Genomic DNA, 18614 nt, shown 5'->3' on the forward strand with positions numbered 1-18614 from the left:
TTATAAACAAACTGGTACAGATTAATTTAAAACATAAAACAACCCTAAAAATTTTGTGTTAGTTCCATGGGACAATGTAACTTGCAATGTATCTTTAACGTAGTTAAGGCAATAGGAATCAATGGGAATGCATTATTTAACTATGGTAAGGACAGAGATAATCGCTGTATCGGAGTTTCTTTTACTTATATATCCAGCAAGCATGCGTGAGCGTGTTAGATAGGAGCGAATGGAGACAAATGGTTTTTAGGACTTGACATGCTGTTGGAGTGTGAGCAGGATAATATTTATGAAGGGATTCAGGGAAACCGGCAGGCCGGACTTGAATCCTGGAGATGGGAAGTACTCTGAAGGAGAGGTGTTAATGTTACTCTTTTATAACTGTGGTGTAAGACAGTGCTGGAGTGAATGATGGAGAAAATTTTTCTTTTTCGGGCCACCCTACCTTGGTGGGAAACTGCCGATGTGTTAATTAATAAATAAAATTTTGAATGCAATTGTCCCGCACTTTTAACTTACTGATTTTTCTTGCTAATTGGCAGCACAGTTTCTCTAGCAATTGTTTAAATACCATAGTTAAGGTACTTGGAAAGGTCATTCACCAACCTGTACCAAAGTTAATGCTTGGGGGTCGAGAACCAGGGCATCACCGGGAGGAAGGCGCTGTTGCTGGATGTGTAGCTCTTGCAGACCCCGTGGAAGACCTTCCACCACTCCTACACGATTTCCAGGTACCAGAAGGCGGCGTAGGCTTACCAACTCCTGCAGACACTCTAACCTGTGGCAATATAAATTAAACAATTTACATCTTTCCGTATTCGTGTAAACTTATAAACCTATTTACTTGCCTATATTTATAATGTCATGCAGAGGTAACTTTCTCGTTGTCTAATATAGGCAGGCGTAATACTGTGCCTTTTCTTATCATGGTATCCCATAATATTCATCCTTCAGAATTTATCCTCTTTCGGAATATATTAATAAATAAATTATTATTCTTGGGCTATAATAATTGGTATAAATAAGACTTGCAAATACAACTGGGTTGCACAGCCATCAGGTGACACCAATCCAGGCGCATATTTACTTGACACTCATCACTCGATCTTCGTTCAGCTCACTGTTATCTCACTTCAAGTCATCTCTATCCACTCACTGTATATGTTCCCTTTATAGTATTTTCGGAGTTAGGAATAAAGACGCCACTAGCCGCAAATCGTTACCCTGAATAAATATCAAAACTGTGTTGGTTTTCTTTCCTTCCTTTAGAATCTGACACCTGAGTGACTTTAGTCCCAACCAATTATTCTGTTCCTTCTCAACACTTGGCCTCTCACAGTTTCCCCTTCTTTAATCCATCCTAATGTAGGGCTCGTGTAGTCTCTTCTAGACTTTCAGGGCCACCCTTGGCCATTTTGGTCTTTTCAAACTCTCGGTAGGCCTATCTTCTCTATTACCTGGAGTACCTGGAGAGAGTTTCGGGGGTCAACGCTCCAGCGACCCGGTCCGTGACCAGGCCTCGCGGTGGATCAGGGCCTGATCAACCAGGGTGTAACCGTTGGCCGCACGCAAACCGACGTACGAGCAGCAGCCCGGATTGTCAAAAACTGACTTTAAGTGCCTGTCCAGCACCCTCTTGAAGACAGCCAGGGGCCTATTGGTAATGCCCCTTATGTATGCTGGAAGGCAGTTGAACAGTCTTTGGCCCCTGACACTTATTTGTGTTGTCTCTTAATGTATTCATGACACCTCTGCTTTCATTGGGGAAGATGTTGCATCTCCTGCTGACTCTTTTGCTTTCGTAGGGAGTGATTTTCGTGTGCAGATTTGGGACTAGTTCCTCTAGGATTTTCCAAGTGTATATTATCATGTATCTTTCTCTCCTGTGTTCCGGGGAATACAAATCAAGGGACTTCAACCGTTCCCATTAATTTTCGTGCTTTATATATACTTACATGTGCCGTGAAAGTTCTTTTACTAAACTTTCTCCAGGTCTGCAGTTTCGTCTGGATTGAAAGGGACCATTAGTGTACATTAACTCCAGCTTAGAGGGCTTGGCATCCCTAGTTTTGAAGGCTCACATTATCCGTCTTATCATTGTCCTGGCAGATGTGATAGATACATTGCTGTGATCATTGCAAGTGAAATTCTCTGACATTATCACTCCCAGGTCCTTCACATTAGTGCTTCGCTCTATTGTGTATTTGACATTTGTTTTATACTCCGATACAGTTTTAATTTCATGGAATTTTCCATAGTCGAATAATTGAAATTTGTCTTCATTGACCTTCCTATTGCTTTCTGCTGCCTATTTAAAGATTTGGTTAATGTCTGCTTGGAGACTTGCAGTGTCTTCAGTGGATGACACTGTCATGCAAATTCGGGTGTCACCCGTAAAGGAAGACACGGTGCTGTGGCTTACACCTCTGTCTATGTTAAATATGAGGATGAGGAACAGGTTGGGAGCGAGTACTGTACCTTGTGGAATGGATACTTTCACTGTAGCCTCCTCTGACTTCACTGTTTATTGGTACTCTTTGTGTTGTGTTGGTTAGGAAGTTATAGATCCATTTACCAACTTTTCCTGTAATTCCTTTTATCTCGCATTATGTGTGCTATTACACCATGATCGCACTTATCGAAGGCTTCCGCAAAGTCCATGTGTACTACAGCTGCATTTTGTTTGTCCTCCAGAGCATCCAAGACCATGTCATAGTGGTCCAGTGGTTGGGATAGCCAGGAGCGACCTGCTCTAAACTCATGCTACCCTGGGTTGTGTAATTAATGGGTATCTAGGTGGGTGGTGATCTTGCTTCTTAGAACCCTTTCAAAGATTTTTATGATGTGGGATGTTAGTGCTATCAGTCTCTGATTCTTTACAGTTGCTTTACTGCCCGCCATTGTGGAGTGGGGCTATGTCTGTTGTTTTTAGTGACTGTGGGATGATCCTTGTGTCCATGCTCCCTCTCCATAGAAAGCCGAAGGCATGTGAAAGTGGCTTCTTGCAATTCTTGACGAACACGGAGTTCCATGAGTCTGGGCCAGGGGCAGAGTGCATGGGCATGTCATTTATTGCTTCTTCAAAGCCTTGTGGTGTGAGGATAATATCAGAGATTTTTGAGTTAACCAAATTTTGAGTCTCGGTTATAAAAAATTCATTTAGACTGTCTACTCTTTGTCTGGTTAACGGCTTGATAAACGCTGAGTCATGAAAATATCAAGGATCACATTATACTGCTTATGTGTTTATGTTTCCATTGTGTCGGTATTTTATACCATTTATTTTGTACCATTTTATACCATTTATTTTGTACCATTTTATACCATTTATTTTCAAACGCTGAGTCATACTGAGACTTCAGTATCTCACTCATTTCTTTGCTGTCATCTGTGTAAGTCCTATCTCGTCTAAGCAGGGGTCCAGTACTGGATGCTCTTTTTGCCCTAGATTTGGCATAAGAAGTAGTTTGGGTTTCTTTCAATTTTATTTATGGCTTCAAGAGCTTCCTGAGTTTCTTGTACCCTATATGAATCATAAGAACATAAGAACATAAGAATGGAGGAACACTGCAGAAGGCCTACTGGCCCATACAAGGCAGGTCCTTATTAAAACGACCCCTACCCAAAGCTACGCTACCATAAAATTTACTCCCGTACCCAATGACACCAATGAAACCCGGCCCCTCCCACTCATATATATGTCCAGTCTCTTTTCAAAGCTACCCAAGGTCCTAGCCTCGATCACCCTACTCGGAAGATTGTTCCACGCATCCACAACTCTGTTGGAAAACCAGTACTTACCTATGTCCTTTCTAAATCTAAATTTATTCAACTTAAATCCATTATTTCTGATTCTTACCTGGTTCGACACCCTCAATACTTTATTAATATCTCCTTTGTTTATGCCCATCTTCCACTTATTCACTTCGATGAAATCTCCCCGCATTCTACGTCTCTCCAGAGAGTGGAGATTCAAGGCTCTAAGTCTATCTTCATATGGGAGATTTCTTATACAGTAAATCATTTTAGTCATTCTTCTCTCTATGTTCTCCAATGAGTCTATATCTATCCTGTAGTAAGGAGACCAAAACTGATGGCATAATCTAAATGAGGCCTCACTAGTGTTGTATAGAGTTGTAAAATAGCTTTTGGATTTCTGTTACTTACACTTCTTGAAATAAATCCTAGTAAGTTCGATATTTGCTATTTTTCTGACCAATGCCTCCTTTTGTATTTCAGATATTCTGACCTCTTTCAGCAGCTCTGTGATTCTTCGTCTTCCTCTGTACAGGGAGAATCTCTCACTTTCTAGTTTACATCTTCTCAGAGTTAATTCTTTCTAGGCAAAGGTGAATACTGTGAAGATGACTTCAAGTGTATTTTCCAGTCTTGTTGGTTCCACTATTTGATGGCTTAAAGTGAATTTGTTGCAGAGATTTAATTGCTCATGTGTGTGTGAATTTTCATCTGAGCTGCCTCCTGGGGTTATGTTTGCTATAACATTATTTGTTACATTCCTCCATGTTAGGTGTCTTAAGCTGAAATCACCCAGCAGCAAGATGTCTAGGGCAGGAGTTGGGAGATTTTCCAGACAGTGGCCACTTTTCAAAAGCTGTTCTTGGAATTGTTGAGAAGTTTAATCATGAAGCTTGTATACGAACACAATGACAAAATTTTGGTTTTCAGTCTTTACTGCCAAAACTTCAACTACATCGATGACATTGTGCATCACTACGTTCAACACACTTCCTGCAGTCAACTGTCACATTTTCCTTACGTCCTTCACAAGTTGGTCTTACAAATGGGCCAACTCACTATAGACAAGTGCCACATCTAAACTTGCATCTAAATGTTTTCCAGTAGTATCGTATTTCGAAGCATGTGTGTGTGTGCGTGTGTGTACTCACCTAGTTGTGCTCACCTAGTTGAGGTTGCAGGGGTCGAGTCCAAGCTCCTGGCCCCGCCTCTTCACTGGTCGCTACTAGGTCACTCTCCCTGAACCTTGAGCTTTATCATACCTCTGCTTAATGCTATGTATGGATCCTGCCTCCACTACATTGCTTCCCAAACTATTCCACTTCCTGACTACTCTGTGGCTGAAGAAATACTTCCTAACATCCCTGTGATTCATCTGTGTCTTCAGCTTCCAACTGTGTCCCCGTGTTGCTGTGTCCCATCTCTGGAACATCCTGTCTTTTTCCACCTTGTCAATTCCTCTCAGTATTTTGTATGTCGTTATCATGTCCCACCTATCTCTCCTGTCCTCCAGTGTCGTCAAGTTGATTTCCCTTAACCTCTCCTCGTAGGACATACCTCTTAGCTCTGGGACTAGTCGTGTTGCAAACCTTTGCACTTTCTCTAGTTTCTTTACGTGCTTGGCTATGTGTGTGTGTGTGTGTGTATGTGTGTGTGTGTGTGTGTGTGTACTCACCTAGTTGTACTCACCTAGTTGAGGTTGCAGGGGTCGAGTCCAAGCTCCTGGCCCCGCCTCTTCACTGGTCGCTACTAGGTCACTCTCCCTGAACCGTGAGCTTTATCATACCTCTGCTTAAAGCTATGTATGGATCCTGCCTCCACTACATCGCTTCCCAAACTATTCCACTTACTGACTACTCTGTGGCTGAAGAAATACTTCCTAACATCCCTGTGATTCATCTGTGTCTTCAGCTTCCAACTGTGTCCCCTTGTTACTGTGTCCAATCTCTGGAACATCCTGTCTTTGTCCACCTTGTCAATTCCTCTCAGTATTTTGTATGTCGTTATCATGTCCCCCCCTATCTCTCCTGTCCTCCAGTGTCGTCAGGTTGATTTCCCTTAACCTCTCCTCGTAGGACATACCTCTTAGCTCTGGGACTAGTCTTGTTGCAAACCTTTGCACTTTCTCTAGTTTCTTTACGTGCTTGGCTAGGTGTGGGTTCCAAACTGGTGCCGCATACTCCAATATGGGCCTAACGTACACGGTGTACAGGGTCCTGAACGATTCCTTATTAAGATGTCGGAATGCTGTTCTGAGGTTTGCTAGGCGCCCATATGCTGCAGCAGTTATTTGGTTGATGTGCGCTTCAGGAGATGTGCCTGGTGTTATACTCACCCCAAGATCTTTTTCCTTGAGTGAGGTTTGTAGTCTCTGGCCCCCTAGACTGTACTCCGTCTGCGGTCTTCTTTGCCCTTCCCCAATCTTCATGACTTTGCACTTGGTGGAGTTGAACTCCAGGAGCCAATTGCTGGACCAGGTCTGCAGCCTGTCCAGATCCCTTTGTAGTTCTGCCTGGTCTTCGATCGAATGAATTCTTCTCATCAACTTCACGTCATCTGCAAACAGGGACACCTCAGAGTCTATTCCTTCCGTCATGTCGTTCACAAATACCAGAAACAGCACTGGTCCTAGGACTGACCCCTGTGGGACCCCGCTGGTCACAGGTGCCCACTCTGACACCTCGCCACGTACCATGACTCGCTGCTGTCTTCCTGACAAGTATTCCCTGATCCATTGTAGTGCCTTCCCTGTTATCCCTGCTTGGTCCTCCAGTTTTTGCAGTAATCTCTTGTGTGGAACTGTGTCAAACGCCTTCTTGAAGTCCAAGAAAATGCAATCCACCCATCCCTCTCTCTCTTGTCTTACTGCTGTCACCATGTCATAGAACTCCAGTAGGTTTGTGACACAGGATTTCCCGTCCCTGAAACCATGTTGGCTGCTGTTGTTGAGATCATTCCTTTCTAGGTGTTACACCACTCTTTTCCTGATAATCTTCTCCATGATTTTGCATACTATACATGTCATTGACACTGGTCTGTAGTTTAGTGCATCATGTCTGTCTCCTTTTTTAAAGATTTGGACTACATTTGCTGTCTTCCATGCCTCAGGCAGTCTCCCTGTTTCGATAGATGTATTGAATATTGTTGTTAGGGGTACACATAGCGCCTCTGCTCCCTCTCTCAGGACCCATGGAGAGATTTTATCCGGCCCCATTGCCTTTGAGGTATCTAGCTCACTCAGAAGCCTCTTCACTTCTTCCTCGGTTGGGTGTACTGTGTGTGTGTGTGTGTGTGTGTGTGTGTGTGTGTGTGTGTGTGTGTGTGTGTGTGTGTGTGTGTGTGTGTGTGTGTGTGTGTGTGTGTGTGTTGTGTGGTGGTATCCACTGGGAACGTAGTAGTCCTGGAGAGAACCATATGATGATGTAGTCATGCTGGAGGTACTTACCTGGTGATGTGGTCATCTGGAGGTACTCACCTAGTGATGTGGTCAACCTGGAGGTACTCACCTTGTGATGTGGTCATCCTGGAGGTACTCACCTGGTGATGTGGTCATTCTGGCGGCACTCACCTGGTGATGTGGTCATCCTGGCGGTACTCACCTAGTGATGTGGTCATCCTGGTCGTTCTCACCTGGTGATGTGGTCATCCTGGTCGTTCTCACCTGGTGATGTGGTCATCCTGGAGGTACTAACCTAGTGATGTGGTCATCCTGGAGGTACTCACCTAGTGATGTTTTCATCCTGGTCGCTCTCATCTGGTGATGTGGCCATCCTGGTCGTTCTCACCTGGTGATGTGGTCATCCTGGAGGCACTCACCTAAAGATGTGGTCATCCTGGAGGTACTCACCCGGTGATGTGGTCATCCTGGTCATTCTCACCTGGTCATGTGTTCATCCTGGTCGTTCTCACCTGGTGATGTGGTTGTCTTGAAGATAGAGTTCTTGCAGGTTCCTCAAGGGACGGAGGTTGGCCAGGCGAGTGAGGTGATTATGCTGGAGGAACACCACCCTCGCTCCAGGACATGCACTCACGTTTTCCTGGAAACACGCAGTTAATGAACTACCTTTAAGGTTGTAGACTTTCTCAGAAAAAACTCCAACTGGAAGAACACTCTGTAAGAAATCTCTCTTTATCTATTGTTGTGGAAGACCTTAATAATTTCCTTCTACAGTGACTGATGACAAGTGCTGAGTATTGTAATGAGGAGAAAGTTCCTATCAACTGTTAAACAAAACCCATAATATAGTATACTAGTTCATCCTTGTCCTTGATTTTCACTAAACTTTTCAATATAATTTTTGGTTATTTCTGCTAAATAAGAAAATCTAATAATGAGAGTCTTTTTTTAGTAAATTTACCAAAGAGAAAAAAATTGGTGTATTCTTAACCCTGTCTCATATATAATGTATATGTGTAGACTGAGGAAATCTGAATATTTAGAACTAAAAGAAAGTTCGTTGGTATTTAGTAACCTTATTTAATTGTACATCGGTTTCATGGAAGGTACAAAGTTTCTTGGTACTGAGAGGAACTTCTGTTTCAGTTTTCAGTGCTGAATGTGCTAAAATTCCACACTGTGACTTAGTCAATGCTTGAATAATATTCTAATCAGATTTCATGTTATTTTTAATTATATAAAAGGTTTGTGAACGTTATACCTTGAGATACTGGTTTTGGGTTTACTGAAGAGATATACTGGTGTTACAATTTCCGTATTGTAACTGAGCTCTATACTTTAGGAAATCGAAATGTGCTTCAGTTGTGCTTCACATTTAATATCAAGTATTATTCGGACTTATGCTTATAGCATCTTATACGATCACCAACAAGAGGCTTCTGTTAGGTTAGTGATGATTACTTCTAGGCTAAAATTTAGCAGTGACACCAGACACTAGTCACCTTCATGGCCTGTGTCTTTCTTGTCTAGATCTAATAGAATATTTTTTTAATAACATATTGGCAGTGTCCCACCAAGGCAGGGTGATTCCATCACTGTCTTGCCAGAGTTAGATAGTGATGGAGTGCAGGCACTGTACTTCCCACCTCCAGTACTTAAGTCCGGCTTGCCGGCTTCCCTGATTCCCTCCATAAATATTACTTTGCTTACACTCCAACTGAACGTAAAGCCATTAAAACTAGTTATCTCCACACGCACCTAACACGCTCACGCACGCTTCCTGGGAGCCCAAAACATCACATACAAATCTTCCTTTACTCCCTCCCTCCAACCTTTCCTAGGACGACCCCTACCCCGCCTTCCTTCCACTGCAGATTTGTACGCTCTCCAAATCATTTTGTTTTGTTCAATCCTCTCGAAATGTCCAAACCAACTCAACAACTCCTCCTCAGCCCTCTGGATAATATTTTTAGTAACCTCGACACGACATCTCCACTGCCTTCTCCTTGTTGCAACATTCACCACCCATACTCTCATACATTCCCCTATGCTTCCATGGATAACGTTCTTTGTCTCCACAGACTCCTCAGTGCACCACTTACCTTTTTCCTCTCATCAATTCTGTTATTCATCTCGTTATTCATAGACGCATCTGCTGACAAGTCTACTCCTAAATATTTGAATACATTCACTTCCACCTTACTGCCTCCCTCCAGTCTGATATCTAATCCTTCATTACCTAATTTTTTTGTTATTCTCATCCCCTTCCTCTTTTAATTTCCTTCTCTAACATACCCTACCAAATTCATCCACCAACCTCCGCAACTTCTCTTCAGAATCTCCCAAAAGCACAGTGTCATCAGCAAAAAGCAACTGTGACAACTCAAACTTTGTGTTAGATTCTTTATCATTCAATCCCACACCTCTTGCCAACAACCGAGCATTCACTTCTCTTACAATCCCATCTATAAATATATTGAACAACCATGTCTAAGGCCTACTTTTACTGGAAAATAATCTCCCTCTCTCTTACGTACTCTAACCTGAACCTCACTATCCTCGTAAAAATCTCGTCACTGCTTTCAGTAACATACCACCTCTTCCATACATTTGGAACACCTGCAACATTGCCTCCCCTGTCCACCTTATCATATGCCTTTTCCAAAACCATAAATGCAACAAAAACGTCTTTTCCTTTACCTAAATAATCTTCTGTATATTTAGTGAAAGTAGAAGTAGCAAGAAGTACCTGTTTTCTTCCGTATTTATGAAACAGAAAATACACAAGCATTCATATCATTGTGTAAAGCAATCACAGGATTCCATTTCACACTCACTTGGCAGGACGGTAGTACCTCCCTGGGTGGTTGTTGTCAACCAGCCTACTACCACAGGACGGTAGTACCTCCCTGAGTGGTTGCTGTCTACCAGCCTACTACCACAGGACGGTAGTACCTCCCTGAGTGGTTGCTGTCAACCAACCTACTACCACAGGACGGTAGTACCTCCCTGAGTGGTTGCTGTCAACCAACCTACTACCACAGGACGGTAGTACCTCCCTGAGTGGTTGCTGTCAACCAACCTACTACCACAGGACGGTAGTACCTCCCTGAGTGCCTACTGTCTACCAACCTACTACCACAGGACGGTAGTACCTCCCTGGGTGGTTGCTATCAACCAACCTACTACCACAGGACGGTAGTACCTCCCTGGGTGGTTGCTGTCTACCAACCTACTACCACAGGACGGTAGTACCTCCCTGAGTGGTTGCTGTCAACCAACCTACTACCACAGGACGGTAGTACCTCCCTGAGTGGTTGCTGTCAACCAACCTACTACCAACATACATCTTCATTTTTTATGTTACAATGAATGCGGATTGAAAGATTTTTCCCAGTTTATCTGTGTACTTACAGTCGCATTGTTGACACATCGCTAAGTAAACACTTGGAGAATACTGCAAGTAAGATGTGTTTACCTTGTGTTGTTTACAAACATTATAAAGTAGCTTTTAATTCTATATTATTTTTTTAGCACTAAATGACACCGCATCCCGTTGTTGTGTATATCTAATCTGCAATACTGTTGAGATATATGAAAAACTGAAGGAATGTTATTTAACTGTGATTGTAGCATTGGCTTTCTAGTTGTAGGATCAGCTTGCCATGGTTTTGCACTCCACATATTCAGAGAGAGAGAGAGAGAGAGAGAGAGAGAGAGAGAGAGAGAGAGAGAGAGAGAGAGAGAGAGAGAGAGAGAGAGAGAGAGAGAGAGAGAGAGAGAGAGAGAGAGAGACTTTCTGAAGTTATGGCATAGAAAATAGAAATGACTTAATAAAGCAATCGATAGGCACCTGCCTATCCAAATAGTTTCATGAACCTTCTCTAAGTTATAGTTCACGAGTCTTACAAGACACACTCTAATGAACCTTGCTGATGATATGAAGCAAAGTTATACATGAAAACAGTGGAAGAAGAAAACAGAATTATGTCAACTACTGAAACGTCCTCCTTGCTAGATACCTACCAGACTTAACTGTATCGCAGCCCAGCGCAGGAATAGTACACCAAATCCCACTATAACCCTATCTCCCTACACCCCCAATGCAAGCAAAAGGCATACTTCCGGATGCATTGTAAGTTTTTAATGCAGTTACATAGTAAATAAATAGGCTCTGTGCATCACTGCATGCTAACAAAATAGTACAAATTAGGATATAAGATTATAATATTTTTAAATATCAGCATTAATGATTGGAAGCTAATGAGAACAGGCAATCAAAAGTCATCACATGTAAAAATGTCCAATTTCTTCATCAAAAATTAAAATTTGGTACCAGTACAGCCCAAAACGAATCCAAATCAATCGCTAGGTAAAGTTCATCGGATAAATATTCTCCAATTACGGCACAGTTTTTCACTATATATTCTTAATTGCATATACAGTCGTAAGCTTCCTCTGCATAAGATATATCACCGCTGAAGATCTGAAGCTGGTCAGAAGAGTCATTCACAAATTCTCGTCTTATCACCAGTATTTTAATTCCTTCAATAAGATTTACAAATTCGCCTCTACACACCTCATAGTTAAACTAAGACTTTCTTGTAAATAAGACACACCAACCTTTAAAGTTTGAGATGTATCAGACGAATCAGTTTTCAGATATTGCACTGAGAATTTTTTTTTTAATCAAACTTGCAAATTCATGCGATTTCCTAAACTTTAAGGAAGGTTTTAAGTGATTAACAAATCATGAAGAAAGGCTTCAGAATGCTAACCTCTCACGAAGGAAGTTTGAAATCTTGCCAAGTGATAGGAACATAAGAACATAAGAAAGAAGGAGCACTGCAGCAGGCCTACTGACCCATGCGAAGCAGGTCCATGTCCTCCCGCCCGATTAGCTCAATGACCCACCTAGTCAGGTCACTTCCACTTAAGGAAGGAGCACGGCATCAAACCTAGTAGCACAAGCTAGTCAGGTCCAACTCACACTCACCCACACCCACTCATGTATTTATCTAATCTATTTTTAAAACTACACAAAGTTTTAGCCTCTATAACTGTACTCGGAGTTTGTTCCACTCATCCACAACTCTATTACCAAACCAGTGCTTTCCTATATCCTTCCTGAATCTGAATTTTTCCAACTTGAAACCATTGCTGCGAGTCCTGTTTTGGTTGGAATTTTTCAGCATACTATTTACTTCCCCTTTATTTATTCCTGTTTTCCATTTATACACCTCGATCATATCCCCCCTAATTCTACGCCTTTCGAGAGAGTGCAGATTCAGGGCCCTCAGACTATCCTCATAGGGAAGATTTCTGATACATGGGATCAACTTTGTCATCCTCCTCTGTACGTTTTCCAGAGCATTTATATCCATTCTGTAATACGGTGACCAGAACTGAGCAGCATAGTCTAAATGAGGCCTAACCAAGGATATATAGAGTTGAAGAACAACCTGAGGACTTCTATTATTTATACTTCTAGATATGAAGCCAAGGATTCTGTTAGCTTTATTGCGAACACTAATACACTGTTGTCTTGGTTTTAGATTTCTGCTAACCAGAACTCCTAAATCCTACATTATTTAGTTTATATGTGGCATGGTTATTTAACTGTCCAACATTTAGAACTTTGCATTTGTCAATATTAAACTGCATCTGCCACTTCTCCGACCATTGCATCAGTCTATTCAAATCATCCTGGAGTGCTCTAGTGTCCTCATTAGAATGAATTGGACGGCCTATTTTGGTGACGAAGATGCCCTTCAAATGGCTAATTCATCATGAAGGAACCTTGTACGAGAAGCAACAAATTAGGAAGGAAGAATATCGAGAATTAATCTAACATTCAAGGAAACAGATTATCTGTAAGGAAAGAAGTTTTTAATTGCTAAATTTTCTAGAAATGAAGCTTAAAAACAAAACCATAATAAAGTTAAACCATTGAAATCTTACCTAAATATTAGGTAAACTACTAAAGAAGGAAAGAATTAAAATATTTAATCTATCAAGAAATTTGGCTTTAAAAAAGGCAGTCATCATATGGGGGGAATTTATGTGGCTAACTTATCAGAAAAAAAATGTTTTTAAATGTATACCATCATTTAAGGAAGATTTATAAAGCTACTCGCCACTTAAAAGGCTTTTTACGTCTAATTTATTGTACATGGAGGATTTATAAAGTTAATACAACACTACTCGAAAAGATTTTATCAACTTAAAGCATTTTTAAGTAAGGTATTTAAGGTTAACCCATCAAAAAGGCATTCTTTATAATAATAGCCACGTAAGATACAAATTATTAGTTTCTCCTGCTATCATATGTTCATGACTCTAAGTGAAAAATAATGGAAAAAGTGACCATCTTAGTCCATCCGGAAGAAGGTGAACTACTTCAGTGATTTCAAAATTTTATTTAAAAAGGACTTCATAATATGACAGGTACTGGGCAGAGACTCACAATATGTGTGATTGATTTCCTTGCCAGGTGGAGATGTGTCACTCGAGATAAATACTCCTCCCTCTCCCTTATCAGCTCTTCCTCCTCCTCCTCTTCCTCATCGCCTTCGTTCTCCAGTATTTTTAGCTTCAATGTCTCCTGTTCCTGTTCTTCTATCTCTCTCTGTTGTTCTGCCTCTGCTTCATTCTTACCTTCTGCATTCTTATCTTTGTCGGAGGATGATTCGATTACTCCTTGTTGAGGTCTGGAACATTAAAAAAAAAATATTTTCTGAAATTTTGGTCCATTCTCTAAATATGTTCTGAGTAACAACCTGTAAAAAATTTGTTGAGATTAAGACACATGTGCAACATCTGGGTATCTTTATTGTAGACGTTTCGCCATCCAGTGGCTTTATCAATACAAATTCTAGGACATAACTTGAAGACAGTAGAACTATGTACAGAAGATGAGGTAATCAGTCCCTCAACCTAGGAGTAGGTGTGAAGAGCACCATAGTCGTGGAGGTGCTCTTCGCACCTACTCCTATGTTGAGGGACTGATTACCTCATCTTCTGTACATAGTTCTACTGTCTTCAAGTTATGTCCTAGAATTTGTATTGATAAAGCCACTGGATGGCGAAACGTCTACAATAAAGATACCCAGATGTTGCACATGTGTCTTAATCTCATCTTGTCGGTATTATATACCATTCGTACACAAAAAATTTGTTATATGAGAGAAAACTTCCAGCTGTACACCAGCTAAGTGATGAGCAATCTAATTGGCCGATTAACTGCTATTCCTGGGCAATGCGTTATTAACACTTACACTATATAACCAATGTAAGTGGAAATGTGGTACATTTATTTATACCATGTAACATTTTGAAAGACTTATCTAAGCATATAAATTATATATATTCACAGTTCATGGTGTTCATGAGTTATATATTTAAGAATTTAAACCATGCAGGATATATTTTGGTTATGATAATAGATAACGTTCATCACATTATTTTGTTAAACATTGCATGAATTATTGTTAGTGTGTACATAAATATTTCCCCTTGAATTATAATTATGATTATTGCAAGAATATTTTTATATATTCTTAGATTTAAGGTCGCAGGAAAGGTAGATACTGGAACCCTGATAGGAAGAATATCAGAAGATAAGAAAGTGGCAGATACCTCGCTTCCTTGAAGGTCCTGTGGGATCTTGGATTACTTGGTGACTTTCAGCAGCAAGTTAAAGTGTTTCCTGATTAACTGTTAATCCTTAAATCGGCCGGAAAAATCCCTGAATAACTTTCATCTAGAGGAAATCAAATTCTGTGACTTGGTTTTCAGTTAGTTAGTTAGTTAAAGATTAGCCGGTATTCTCCCGGCCCGGGCCTTTTCCAAGTGGTGGCCCGGCCTTGGCTCCCTCTTTAGGGAGTGTCTGAGGCCTAAGTCTCCCATGGGAGGAGGCACAAGTACCTCCTCATCTTTGGGACTAACTGTCCCCAGGCCTAGCCACAAGCTAGGCCTCTCTGGTCTGCCATCCCCGCCCCAAGGGGGCTAATGGGAATGACAGTCTTATGAGCTAAAGGCTCGGGCTCAGGCACCTACCCTACCCTAGAAGGGTTAGGCATGGTGTCGATCTCTGGTTTTCAGATGATATGGATCCATTTAAGATACGAGAAGGAGAAGAAAATGAAGCCTTGAAGGAATTTATACAAACTGAGAAAATGAAGTAGTAGCCGAAGCTATAGAACAGACTGAGAAAAAAGAATTTAAAAATCGGCAAAAGAAACGTATCTGGGAATAAAAATCATACGAGACACTTCGCTGGAGGAGCACGTAAATAGTATTAATTCTGTAGTACTTGTGAAATTAATCTAGTACATAATCAAAATGAACAGTTACACAAACTTATTTGTTCTTACTCAAGCACAAACAAACACACCAGTTTTAAAAGAAAGGTATAAAATACCGACAATATGAAAGTTAAGACACATGTGCAACATCTGGATATCTTTATTGTAGTAGACGTTTCGCCATTGTGCAAGAAAGGTATAAAATACCGACAATATGAAAGTTAAGACACATGTGCAACATCTGGATATCTTTATTGTAGACGTTTCGCCATCCAGTGGCTTTATCAATACAGATTCTAGGACATAATAGGAAGACAGTAGAACTATATACAAAAGATGAGGTAATCAGTCCCTCGGCCTTGGAGTTAGTGTTCACAGCATCGTGGTGGAGGAGAATCTGGAGCAAAGGCAAGAAGACTGGCGGTTATATAGGCGTCAGTGGATAGGGACGGGCAGCAGACGAGGGCAAAGTCACTGGTAGGCGGGATTCCCCAGTGGAAGTAGGTCCTTCCCAAAGAGATGGGTTAGTTGCAGCAGCCGTGAAGAAGGTCTTGTAGATGTCCTCTGAACCAAGATTCCATGATGTTGCAGTGTCTGACAAGTTGTGCAAGAAAGGTATAAAATACCGACAATATGAAAGTTAAGACACATGTGCAACATCTGGATATCTTTATTGTAGTAGACGTTTCGCCATCCAGTGGCTTTATCAATACAGATTCTAGGACATAATAGGAAGACAGTAGAACTATATACAAAAGATGAGGTAATCAGACCTACTTCCACTGGGGAATCCCGCCTACCAGTGACTTTGCCCTCGTCTGCTGCCCGTCCCTATCCACTGACGCCTATATAAACCGCCAGTGTTCTTGTCTTTGCTCCAGATTCTCCTCCACCACGATGCTGTGAACACTAACTCCAAGGCCGAGGGACTGATTACCTCATCTTTTGTATATAGTTCTACTGTCTTCCTATTATGTCCTAGAATCTGTATTGATAAAGCCACTGGATGGCGAAACGTCTACTACAATAAAGATATCCAGATGTTGCACATGTGTCTTAATGAGAGGAAGGCTGAGAGAGGGACGAAAGGGAAAGAAACCAAGAGGTATAGGAGGATAGAGAGAAGCATTGGGTTTAAGTTGGAAAAAACCGGATTCAGAAAGGATATAGGAAAGCACTAGTTTGGTAACAGAGTTGTGGATAATTGGAACAAACTCCCGAGTACCGTTATAGAAGCTAAAACGTTGTGAAATTAAAAAAAAAAGGTTAGATATATACATTCTATTATATAAGAACATAAGAAAGAAGGAACACTGCAGCAGGTCTACTTGCCCATGCGGGGCAGGTCCAGGTCGCCTACCGGCTTAAGCCACTGGCCTAACCAAGTCAGGTCAGGTCACATCCACTTAAGGAGGGAGCACGGCTTCAGACCTATTAGCACAAGCTAGTCAGATCCAACTCACACCCACCCACACCCACTCATAAGAACATAAGAAAGGAGGAACACTGCAGTAGGCCTGCAGTAGCTTGGATTTCTGAAGGATATATACGGTGTTTTTACCCCGAGAACAGTGTTTGTATCACGGGGTGCACACGGTGTTTGTATCACGGGGTGCACACGGTGTTTGTATCACGGGGTGCACACGGTGTTTGTATCACGGCGTGCACACGGTGTTTGTACTCCGGGTACACACATGTGTTTGTATCTAGGGTACACGCAGATGTTTGTACCCTGAGCACACAGGTATTTCTACCCCAGGGTACACATAGGTATTTGTGCCCCAGGGTACGCAAGGTGTTTGCAACCTGGTAACACACGGTGTTTGTTCCCTGGGAACACAAGGTATTTGTACCCAGGGAGCACATGGAGTTTGTACCCCGGGTACACACAGGTGCTCAAGAACAAGGCTTTCTTCACAATTCTACATCCGGAATGCTAACAGTCCAGGTAACCCAATAAAGCCAGCAAGCCTGGCTTGTTACCGTTATCCTCCTCAACTCCTCTTGTCTAAGACACCCCTTACAACATTCAACATACTCTAAGGCATTTATTAACAGCTAGGGGTCAGTGTGCGTGCGGCCAGCAGTAACAACCTGGTTGATCAGACCCTGATACACCACGAGGCCTGGTCTCAGACCGGGTCGCGGGGACGTTGACCCCTGAAACCCTCTCCATGTATAGTTCATGTAGGGGGATATGGGGCAGAGGCAGGAAATGTTTTGGGACATGCCCCTACGTCTATCCCTACCCTGGATTCTAGTAACAGCAGTCGATTTACGGCAAGGGTGTTTCCTGACACCTGCTGTCCCCGTTCACCTAGCAGATAAGTAGGTACCTTGTTGTTAGTCGACTGGAGAAGGTCGCATCTTGAGGGGCAAGATTGAATGACCACAGTGGAAATAAGAAAGAGAGTCCGAGATGACGTACTGCATTTATTGGGTTATGCTGAGTGGCTTACCCTCCTGAGTTAAAAATCCGAACAAAATCTTATCTGACTATCCCTAGGTAACTATTTACTGGTAGGTGAACAGGATTAGCAAGGCTTGTTTATACGTCTCACCTCGCCTGGTAGTTTCACCTTAACGTCTTCTGTTTGCTGTCAGCCTCAGAGGTAATATGAGGTAAACACTGAAAGAGTTTTGTTTACTCCCGAGGTAGTGAGAGCACTTTGTTTCTATGAGGGGTGAGAGGAATATCCGGTGGTCTCCCCTTGTGTTGACACCGTTGTCATGGTGACCAGCCACGATGTGACATGGTTGCCATTGTGACCAGACAGCTGAGGGAAATGGTTACCATGGTAACCAAGCAGCCGAGGGAGATGACTGAAATGGTGAAAAGTTAGGTGAGGGAGATGGTTGCCATGGTGACCTACCAGCTGAGAGCGATGGTTGCCATGGTAACCGACCAACTGAGTGAGATGGTTGCCATGGTAACCTACCAGCTGAGAAAGATGGTTACATAGTGATATACCAATTGAGAGAGATGGTTGCCATGGTGATTTACCAACTGAGAGAAATAGTTGCCATAGTAACTTACCAGATGAGAGAAATGGTTGTCATGGTGACCCACCAGCTGAGAGAGATGGTTAAATAGTAACCTACCAGCTGAGAAAGATGGTTAAATAGTGACCTACCAGCTGAGAGAGATGGTTAAA

At 42.0% G+C, this 18614-nt stretch overlaps 1 long non-coding RNA gene across 1 annotated transcript; it reads right to left on the bottom strand.

Moving 5' to 3' along the window:
* Window positions 1-643: 643 nt before the first annotated feature.
* On the bottom strand, window positions 644-18171 carry LOC138852156 (uncharacterized). The gene is made up of 4 exons (XR_011391586.1): window positions 18021-18171; window positions 13620-13863; window positions 7666-7793; window positions 644-778 (listed from the first exon to the last, which is right to left on the bottom strand). It is a non-coding gene; the product is annotated as an uncharacterized lncRNA (long non-coding RNA).
* Window positions 18172-18614: the final 443 nt, after the last annotated feature.

The sequence above is a fragment of the Cherax quadricarinatus genome, unplaced genomic scaffold (genome assembly GCF_038502225.1).
Source record: "Cherax quadricarinatus isolate ZL_2023a unplaced genomic scaffold, ASM3850222v1 Contig4493, whole genome shotgun sequence".
Lineage (NCBI taxonomy): Eukaryota > Metazoa > Arthropoda > Malacostraca > Decapoda > Parastacidae > Cherax > Cherax quadricarinatus.